Source organism: Sparus aurata, chromosome 19 (genome assembly GCF_900880675.1).
Source record: "Sparus aurata chromosome 19, fSpaAur1.1, whole genome shotgun sequence".
NCBI lineage: Eukaryota > Metazoa > Chordata > Actinopteri > Spariformes > Sparidae > Sparus > Sparus aurata.
The window spans coordinates 22,431,275-22,440,186 of NC_044205.1; the positions used below are offsets into that span (position 1 = coordinate 22,431,275).

At 41.0% G+C, this 8,912-nt stretch overlaps 1 long non-coding RNA gene across 2 annotated transcripts in view; it reads right to left on the reverse strand.

Moving 5' to 3' along the window:
- LOC115570162 (uncharacterized) overlaps window positions 1-4,433 on the reverse strand; it is a 95,429-nt gene extending 90,996 nt beyond the window's left edge. Inside the window, exons 1-5 of one of the 2 annotated variants that reach the window (XR_003981711.1) lie at window positions 4,286-4,433; window positions 3,302-3,432; window positions 2,659-2,795; window positions 2,261-2,342; window positions 1,910-2,030 (exon numbers count right to left, since the gene is read on the reverse strand). This is a non-coding gene — a long non-coding RNA (uncharacterized LOC115570162). Of the gene's footprint in view, window positions 1-1,909; window positions 2,031-2,260; window positions 2,343-2,658; window positions 2,796-3,301; window positions 3,433-4,285 lie in introns of those variants that run through there. The other variant, XR_003981710.1, reaches the window with a different exon arrangement.
- Window positions 4,434-8,912: the final 4,479 nt, after the last annotated feature.

Consider the following 8,912-nt stretch of genomic DNA (forward strand, 5'->3'; position numbering starts at 1 on the left):
CAGAGAGGATGGCAGACTGCCATGGTGTTTTCTCTCACAGGGAAGTGTTGATGAGAGACTGTGCCAGGTCCTCTTTTTTTTTTTTTTTTTTAACTTTCATTTACACAGTGAAGAAAGCAGATTAGACTTTTCAATAGGTGGGGGCCACTTGGAACAAAAGCAGATAAACTCTTAGGAGGGATGGAATAACACATTGACTCAAGGCCTTCCTGTGTTCCCAAGCCTTAAATGCATGATTTAATCTAGCAACCAATTCTCCTGATTCTCATTGCTGCCGTTTGTGGAGGGCGAGCTTACGGAGCACAGAGAAATGAGAAAATGGGTTTCAGCTGCAGCTCTTTCAGACCTCCACCAGAGTCTCGTGGGCATTCTCATTTCAGATTCAAAGACAAAATAATTAGAGGCCGTTTTGTTGAGGGTAGCCTTCGTTTAAGTTAGATCAAAGCAGTCCCACAGTTGATATCCGAGACGTAAAGTTAATGTATTTTCTCCAGAGTTTTGTTCAGTTCATTTAAATTTTCCAGATTTCCATTCCACAGAGAAGTCAACATTAAAGTTTTATGAACCCAAAATACAGTCATTTTCTTATGCTGTCTTTGCAATTTGGTGCAATATGTAAGAACTTATTTTTGCCGAATTTTTTATCAACAGAAAATGAAGAAACAACACCTTTGTTATGTATCATACTGCAGAGACCTTATCAGGTTAGCATGCTAACCAGCAAGCCGCAGCTCATCCCACTGCAAAGCTCCTGTACTAGTGATGCAAACACTGACACGCCCCTGTTCCCCCGAGCTCCCAGTCTGAGCCACTAGCTACACAGCTTACTGAGCTAGCAAGCTAACAGCAGCAACAGTTAGCAGCTTTTAGTGGTTACTCTGGTGATGAGCTGCCCCCTATTTGCCCCCAACACTCCCAGAGCTCCCAGTCTGAGCAGAAACGTCCAATACAACCGCTTAACTGCATGGTTAACTGACCTTACTAGCTAACTGCAGCTACAGTTAGCATCTATTAGCAGTTATTCTGATGATATGATTGGCGTATGAATTCAACAGGTTGCCAATTCTTACATATTGCTCCTTGAAGTCCACTTTCAGCAAAGAAAAATGTGTGTGTCAAATACATTTCTTTTAACTAATTACTGTGCTTGCAAGATGATGATCTTAGTAACTAGGACACATATATTCTCTCAATATCTGGCAGGTTTAAGAAAAAAACAGCAGATTAAGGCTGGAATTAACATGACAAAATAAGCATAACATCCCTTTTGATCTGTATCCAGGCAAATTTCAAGGGTGCATTCATAATGTTCACATCTGCCACTGGGAGATTATTGTCTCTCACCCCTTGAACAATGTCACAGATCATAGAAAAAAACAATTTGTGTTTCAGATTAATATCACACATGGTAAAACTGATTTAATCTCATTGACTGCAGTGTCAGTAGGATTACGGTGAGACTGTATGAATTTGCTTAGGTGGTTAAATCCTTTTTTCATCCGTTATATACTCCATCGCCCTGCCAAATGAGCTAAAAAAACAGATCATTTCTACTTCATAGTTGAGTTAACAAGCTTGTTGGGTTATCCATACTTACCTACCCTAGAATTAGATGTATTTCCTGTGGTACAAGAGTATCATCTCTCTTAAAAGTTAAATTTGTCAACATAAACTAATGATTTTAAGTTCTAATGTGCAGGACCTGCAATATCCTGAAATAACATTTTTTTTATACTGTAGCTCTGTTAGGTCTCCTCTGACTGATAGCTACAGCTCCACTGTGTAAGAAGAAGTGTAAAGAAGGTTTTAACAGTTTGTGCCCTGAAAGTATTACAAGAACTGTAATCTGCCAAACATTGAGCTGAAACTCAGGACAAAATCGAGGGAGGACGATTCAGGTGATTTTCTTTCATCCCTTTGAACGACCACCGTTCACATTACACGTTGTCGATAGCCTACGCTGCAATCATTCAAGTCAAGTACAACGAACACGTCTGTGGTTTTTAGCCTTGATGTCTTGAGGCCTGCACCTATACATCAGAGGCGTACATCTCAGCAACTTCTATAAACTCACATATAACTTCAACATCCATAATTGATGATTCACTTTCACAGCAAACAAACACAGCATCCGACTTCCTTGCGGTCCATTAAGCACACGGTTATCTAAGAAACGCGGTTAGCTCTGGAGTGTGCACGCATATATGTTTAAACACTGTAATTGCCTGTCAACGGATTCTAAAGCTGAAGAGTTAATTACCTTTAGAGTGTGTGCGTGCGCCAGCGTGTGTGAAGTGAGTGTTGACACAGCTGACAGGTGAGTGACAGGTTGCAGGCGATGACTGCAGATGGTGAGGGGCGTTGCACATCGTGAGTGGGAACATTTAATGAAAATGAGAGTGATTTGTGGTAAGTATACAGAAGTAGCATGTTCTCAGAATGTCAAATTAGCGTCGTGACGTCTGTGTAACAAGCGTTAAGTGAATATTGTCAAAACTGAACCCCTTAAAACTCAAGATGCTATCAATAGTTTAGCGATAATTACTGTTACTATATATACATGACAACAATTAAAATGATGGCCTAAATCTATGAAATGCTCTGTGACTAAATGAGGTATGACAGCATGTATCTCTACTCCGTCTGCCTTTGAAGTACCTTTGAAACACACTTCAAAGCCCAGGGACCAGAGCCGGTTCGCACTGATGTCTTACAGAGGGCACGGAGGGTGTTCTGGTACGGCACAAGATATAAGGCCTTTCACTGTGGGGCTGAAGAAGCGACTGCAGGGCAGCCTCGGTCAAAAGTTAAAAGGAGGGTACATTTTCAACAAATGACTCATGCACTGTAGTAAGTGAAAAAATATCTCAGGCAGAATTGGGCTTTGTATGTGTTCAAGGTCAAAGGAGTGTATGCCAGTAAAAAAAAACAGACATAGAGTCATGCAGTGGTAATACACAGACTCATCGGGGCAACTTTGTCCCTGCCCTAAAAATATGACTGTTTCCAACAATGAGTCATGCCAGTGTTACTTTGGTCTACCACCATCTATTTTTCTGTATATGGCAACTTAAGTTTTTCATAGCTGATAAAAAAAAGGTTATTCTAATGCATGAAAGCAGTTATTAGTCATCATGTAACATCAGTTTTTGTAGGGTAGTTCAAGTAAGTCAGCGTTTGATGAGAGTAAATTGGTTAAAGTCAACTTCTTTTTGAGTTTGGTCTGTCTGAGTCTGGGTCAGAATACACTCTTTATGTATATTTGAGTTGGCGCCACGTCAGATGATTGGCACGATCTTACCACGAAGAAGATGGTTCATCCTGCTCGTTCAGTGGCAATGTAGACCCTGGCTCCTAGAGATCAAGCTGGGAGGCTCGCCATCTGCCAGTATCGTAGGATCTTCTTCATTGGAACTTCTCGCTAAATAAAACCTGTACCACATAACAACAACATTTAAGGGCCTGTGTCCAAATGACGTTGTTTTCAGGCAGAAAAGCGCTGAGATGAAGTGTTCTGCAAGTGTGTCTTGTCGCTATGACTATGATATCTTGACAACTGCCTCTAATCATCATTGCCCCTTTACTGTTTAACATCAGCTTGTTTATTATTTGACAACGGGACATCAGAGCAATGATATGAACGGTAAAGAGACAAGAATACAGAGAATACTATTGCCTAATTTTGAGAGATTTTCAACTTTAAGTGCTCGGGGCCGCCGCACAAACACAGCGTTGGATGTCGATACAGGCCAAAAAGTGTCAGTATAATCATATTCTAGCAAAATATGCTTTACGTTAGCATATACAGTATTGGCATGAAGCAAATATTTAGCAAAATTAGGAATAAACCGTTTCATATTCAACTACTATGTGAGGAAACAGTAAAACACTTTTATCACAATTAACATTACCATTACAACTGTACTACCTCAGTGACAGTAAAATTATAATGTCTTGTACAAACACAGACATTGTTTGGTAAACATAACTTTTCCAGATGCTCTTAGCTGTAACAGTAAACTAAACTAATTTACCTTTTGTTAGTAAAATACTGTTTGACATATCATTTAATTACCTCTGGTTGCAAAAGGACTACATGTGAAGAAATTCCAGTTGTTTTTTTTAACATGGTGAATGTTACTGATAAATTTAAACTCCAAGCATTAAATACGGTTCCAAGAAACAGCTTCCCAAAATACAATAAAAGTATTGAAGTGGCTAAAGTGGAGCTAACTCAGCTGCTAACACACAACACGAGCAGAGTCAAAACATGAAGCTAGCTTACCGCGACATTTAGCGCATCTCATTAAGAAGCAAACTGGCACTTCCGGTGGTCTCGTGGCTCCGGCAGTTAAACGGTTGAACTATTATCTGACTACTTGTTTAACTCAAACTCACGTTGACTCAGTTGGTGAAGCTCACCTGTCATAACAGGTAACCACTAGGCTCATCTGCTCACCTGCCTCAATGACTCCCCCTCAGGCTCGTAAACTACACTCGTAAACTCCTGGTCAGTGCTAGTACTGCTGGTAAGAGGCACTACGGAAGCCCTGAGGGTCAAGAAAGTTTCTGTTTGTTTGTTTGTTTTTCCCTGTCTATCAAAAAGTGCAACAAAGATTTTTTTTATTTTTTATTTAATCCCTGTTATATAAAAAATAAATAAAAAAAAAACGGTAAAAACTGGATTAAAGAAAATTTTGATTATTGTTTTTTATCCATAAAAGTAGGATTAGCATAAAACAAAGGCTTCTTGAAGGTCAGGTAGGTAGGAGAACAACTTAAGCAGCTTCGTGCCTGCAAATATACATTTAAGTATTAAGACTCGCAAAAAACCCGTCATCACATCTAGTGCAACAGCCCAGATGACTTTCGAATGAGGCTGTACTTGCTACGCTCCATAAAGCCATCTACAGGGCAGCAATAAGCGCCAAGATCCCTTGCTGATATTAAGTAAACAGAGGGATGTGTGTGCAGGGATAAAAGCATAATAAATGATGATTCCAGCAGCAACACAGTAATGACTGTTTGATCAGGGCTATTGGGTGTTTCTGTGTTGAGCAGTGGTGGTGGAAGCATCCGTGTAAAAGCAGGATTCAGGGGAGTTATTCTTGACTAAATTAGTAGACTATAACCAGTGCTGGTGCCAAAGGGGGGCAATGCAACTAAGCTTTAGACTACAGCTTCATCTTATATGTCGATAACGTGCAAATCTTTCAGATATTTAGTCTGTCGATCGCAGACGACGAGGTTGGGTGGTAATGTGTTATTATCAGCAACACTGCCACACCAAAAAAATTAATCAAAAATCGCTCTAGATGGTCATAAACAAGAGCAGCTCATGAAGTCAAATAATATGTATGTATTATGTTACTATGTCCTTCACACTGTGCTCTTGAGGCAAAATACTTGAGATTCCGTACTTCCTTCCCAAAAAGCCCGACACTTGAGAGTCACCAGCAGGCAGTAAGTCACATTGAAGACACACTTACATTGAAGAGAGGGTGCTTCACCATGTTTTTGTCCATTGAAAGGGTGCCCTGGAGGGCACTTGAACATGTTTTATCTGCAATAGGGGCGTCCAAGAGGGCACTTTTGTTGCATTTTCGCAGACATCAATGGTGAGAACCCTGTGCCCCAGATAACCCCTGATGACTGTCTAACACTGACGCTGACAATAACTGTACTTACTTTTATTACTATTTCATATGCAACTAATAATTTTTTATGATTATTTTCTTGCTCAGATTGTTAAAATTCGGAATGTGCTGTCAAAGTTGCCCAGAGCCAAAAGTTACGCCTTCACAATCCACATTTTGGCCAACTGCAAAGTAACTTGTAACTAAAGCCATCGAATGATTTCAGTAAAAGTTCAATATTTCCCTCTGAAGTGTAGCCGAGTAGACTTAGAGGGTGGCTTGAAGAGAATTGGTTCAAGTTAAGTACGAGCCCCTCAAAGAACAGTGGTCCGTTAAATGTACTTCGTATTAACTCCCGCTTTCTTCGTCTTTGACAGCACGAGGAAGAAAGGGAAAACTCTTCAGTGACAGGATGTTGAACAGGGTCAGACGTAAAAATGACAAGTGTAAAGAAGAGATAAATAATCCTGGAATTCTTCTGCTTCACACACACAGACACACACACACATATATAGACATTGTCTCAGTGTGTTGGCATAGTCAGCACACGGTACGACTAAAGTGATTAGAGCACAGTTACCTGGATCCTTCTTTGTTCCGAGTCGAAGCCACCGCTGGCAGCTGTCTGAGGTGATGCAACCGCGCCTCTGGAAGGAATGGCGGGGCCCCGCTTCTTCTCTAAAAGCCAAAGGGAAGATGAAAGGACAAAAGGGGGGCTCGAGTGACCTGTTTGGAGAGGGAGGTTCAAAGTCAAAGCGAAGTCATCTGGTCTTTACGGGGACAAGGGGAAGATAATGAGCGCCGAGAATAGCCCTTGAGAGGGGAATCACAGAGAGTTCAATTAGGCTTCCGTAGTGTTGCTGCTGGCTCCGTCTGACTGCGCCACATGCCAGGATGTAATGTCTTGTGTTTTTACAATGACAGAAGCGCACTCGGAGCGCCCCGTTAAAAACCAAATCTCGGTAATATCCCCTCATTGCCTTGTAAGCAGGAAGACGAGCATGCTGCTTAACGGCTAATGTTAAAGCCCCGCCGCGGAGTCGCTTTGCTAATTGTTTCAGCTTTGTTTTGCTGATTTGAACTTCTGAAGTGTTTTTTTTCCCTTGTTCTCAGCGAGGGTCGGAGGTTGGGGGGGGGTGTCATTTTCATTTATTGTCTTCATTGCTTTTTCTTAATGTGGGCGTGTTGGAGTCCTTTGGGGCTGTAAATGTGATTAAGGGCTACACAAATTAACAAATGGAAAACAAGGTATATAGGGCGGTTTAGCCTAAAGAATTCAAAGAAAATAGAGCAGTAATCGCCCTGTGTTTGTTTCCTTCGTTGGAAAATATTCATTGTTAGAGCCTCTGGGACACATGAAAAGGAATAACCTGTGTTGGAGGAAAGGAAATAGAAAAGAAAAAAAAAACTCTCTCAGGTCCTCAACTGAGCAACAGTCGATATAAATGTAATGACATGAATACAGTTTGCGAGATAAATGTAATCCAAAGTCACCATCACCATCTGCTGCACGCACTTAACCATTTAAAGTCCATCAGCTGTGTCAGGGACATCAGAGACAGATCATCACACGTCATCGCACTAATCTCCAGGCACTGAAGTGGCGACGCGAGGACTGAAAAACATTCAATTTGTGCGGGACAATCCGCATCGAGCCACGCTCCGAAGCGTCCGACACATGCTCGTGGTGAGGAGCAGATGAGATCGCCTCGTCCTCCTCTCACGCTGCATTTGTTTCCCCCCCCCACGACCCACTTCATAGTTTAAACATCACGGAACAAACAGTAGTGGGTCTGATCCAGTAAATAAGTTGAATGTCAAATGAGTTTCCATGGAGGTGGCATTTAAATCGATAAGGAAGAAAAGATCCACCAGTTGCTATGGCAGCACGGCTCTTGATGTGCAGCACATGCTCTTTAAAAAAAAAAAAACTGGACAAATTAAAACAAAACTAATACAAGCATAAGAGAGCATTTCCACTCACATTTGTAAATATAAAAGAATTTAAAAATTATAACCTGCAACCTGAGAGCCTTGTGGATGTTGCACCTCATTTGCACCATGCAAGCATTGATTTGAAACATATTCATTTATTTAATTTGGATGGATGGATTTATCCAGCCCTCGTTTCTCTTGATGCAGGACAGGTTTAGGTCTGCAGTTCACCATGGTGGCACAACTCAACACGTCTACCACCAAACTCTGGTGAATCCCAGATGTGTAAAATCATAGCTACTAACTAGACATGTGATGTCTCTGAGCTGCTTCTAGATAATCGCCTCCAAACATTTGTCAGATATTTTCACGCTAACTCATGCTGCAAGAGATTAAAATGAAAGCCATTTAACCATAACATGTATTACTAAGTCATTTTTAAGCACATTATGTAATTTTCCAGCTGGCTGGCTCTGGTGGTGATAGTCAGGTGCAGAGCCAGATCTTCTGGAGGAATAAACAGAAGATTTTGTTCTAGATCCGGAGCTTTTTACCAACGGTGAGAGAACTCAGAGATAACTTTTAAACTTGTGGGATAAAAAAAAAAGAAATTGTGATTTATCTTCACTCCTGTTAAATAACCTGACTGCAGCAGCGATTCGTGGATGATTTTATCAGGTGTTTATGAACTGTAATGTTGACTGCTGACTGCTGACTGGATGGGGAATTACGATACTACTATATGTACTTTAGCTTATGAACGTCTCTGGTGAGTGCTGAGTTCAGCGAGGGTTGACCGGAGATCAAATAAGCAGACAGTCTTATTAGCTTACGGAAGAAGTAAAGCTGTAAGTTTGTATTCTTGTCGAGTTTTTTGTTCACTGGAGGTCACAGTGATAGCAACCAATTGGAAATAAACTACAACCCTGAGTGAACTTGTGGATTTCTCTGTTGAATCATTTGCGATAATGTGAGTACACAGCTCAAGACAATATATAACAGGCCGTTTTCAAGCATTTTAATATAGAAATCTTAAATATTACATCTTTGAGTTGTATTTGACAAAGTGCTTTTCAAGCATCCTCCACAGAATATCAAGATAATGGCTGGAGCTTTGATTGTGTGTCAACGCTTGTTGACCTAATCAGGAAATCCTATAATAATGCCATGTTTAGCATATTCCAGAATGGTGTGAACCTTCACGTTTTGGTGCGATGAACTGGACACGCCGGTTCTGTCAGCGGTGGGTTTTCACACAGAATCAGGCGGGCTGATATACGAGCGTGGTGAATGTAATTTTTTAACGACCAGCTTCACCAAGGACGTATCCACCTTAAGTCT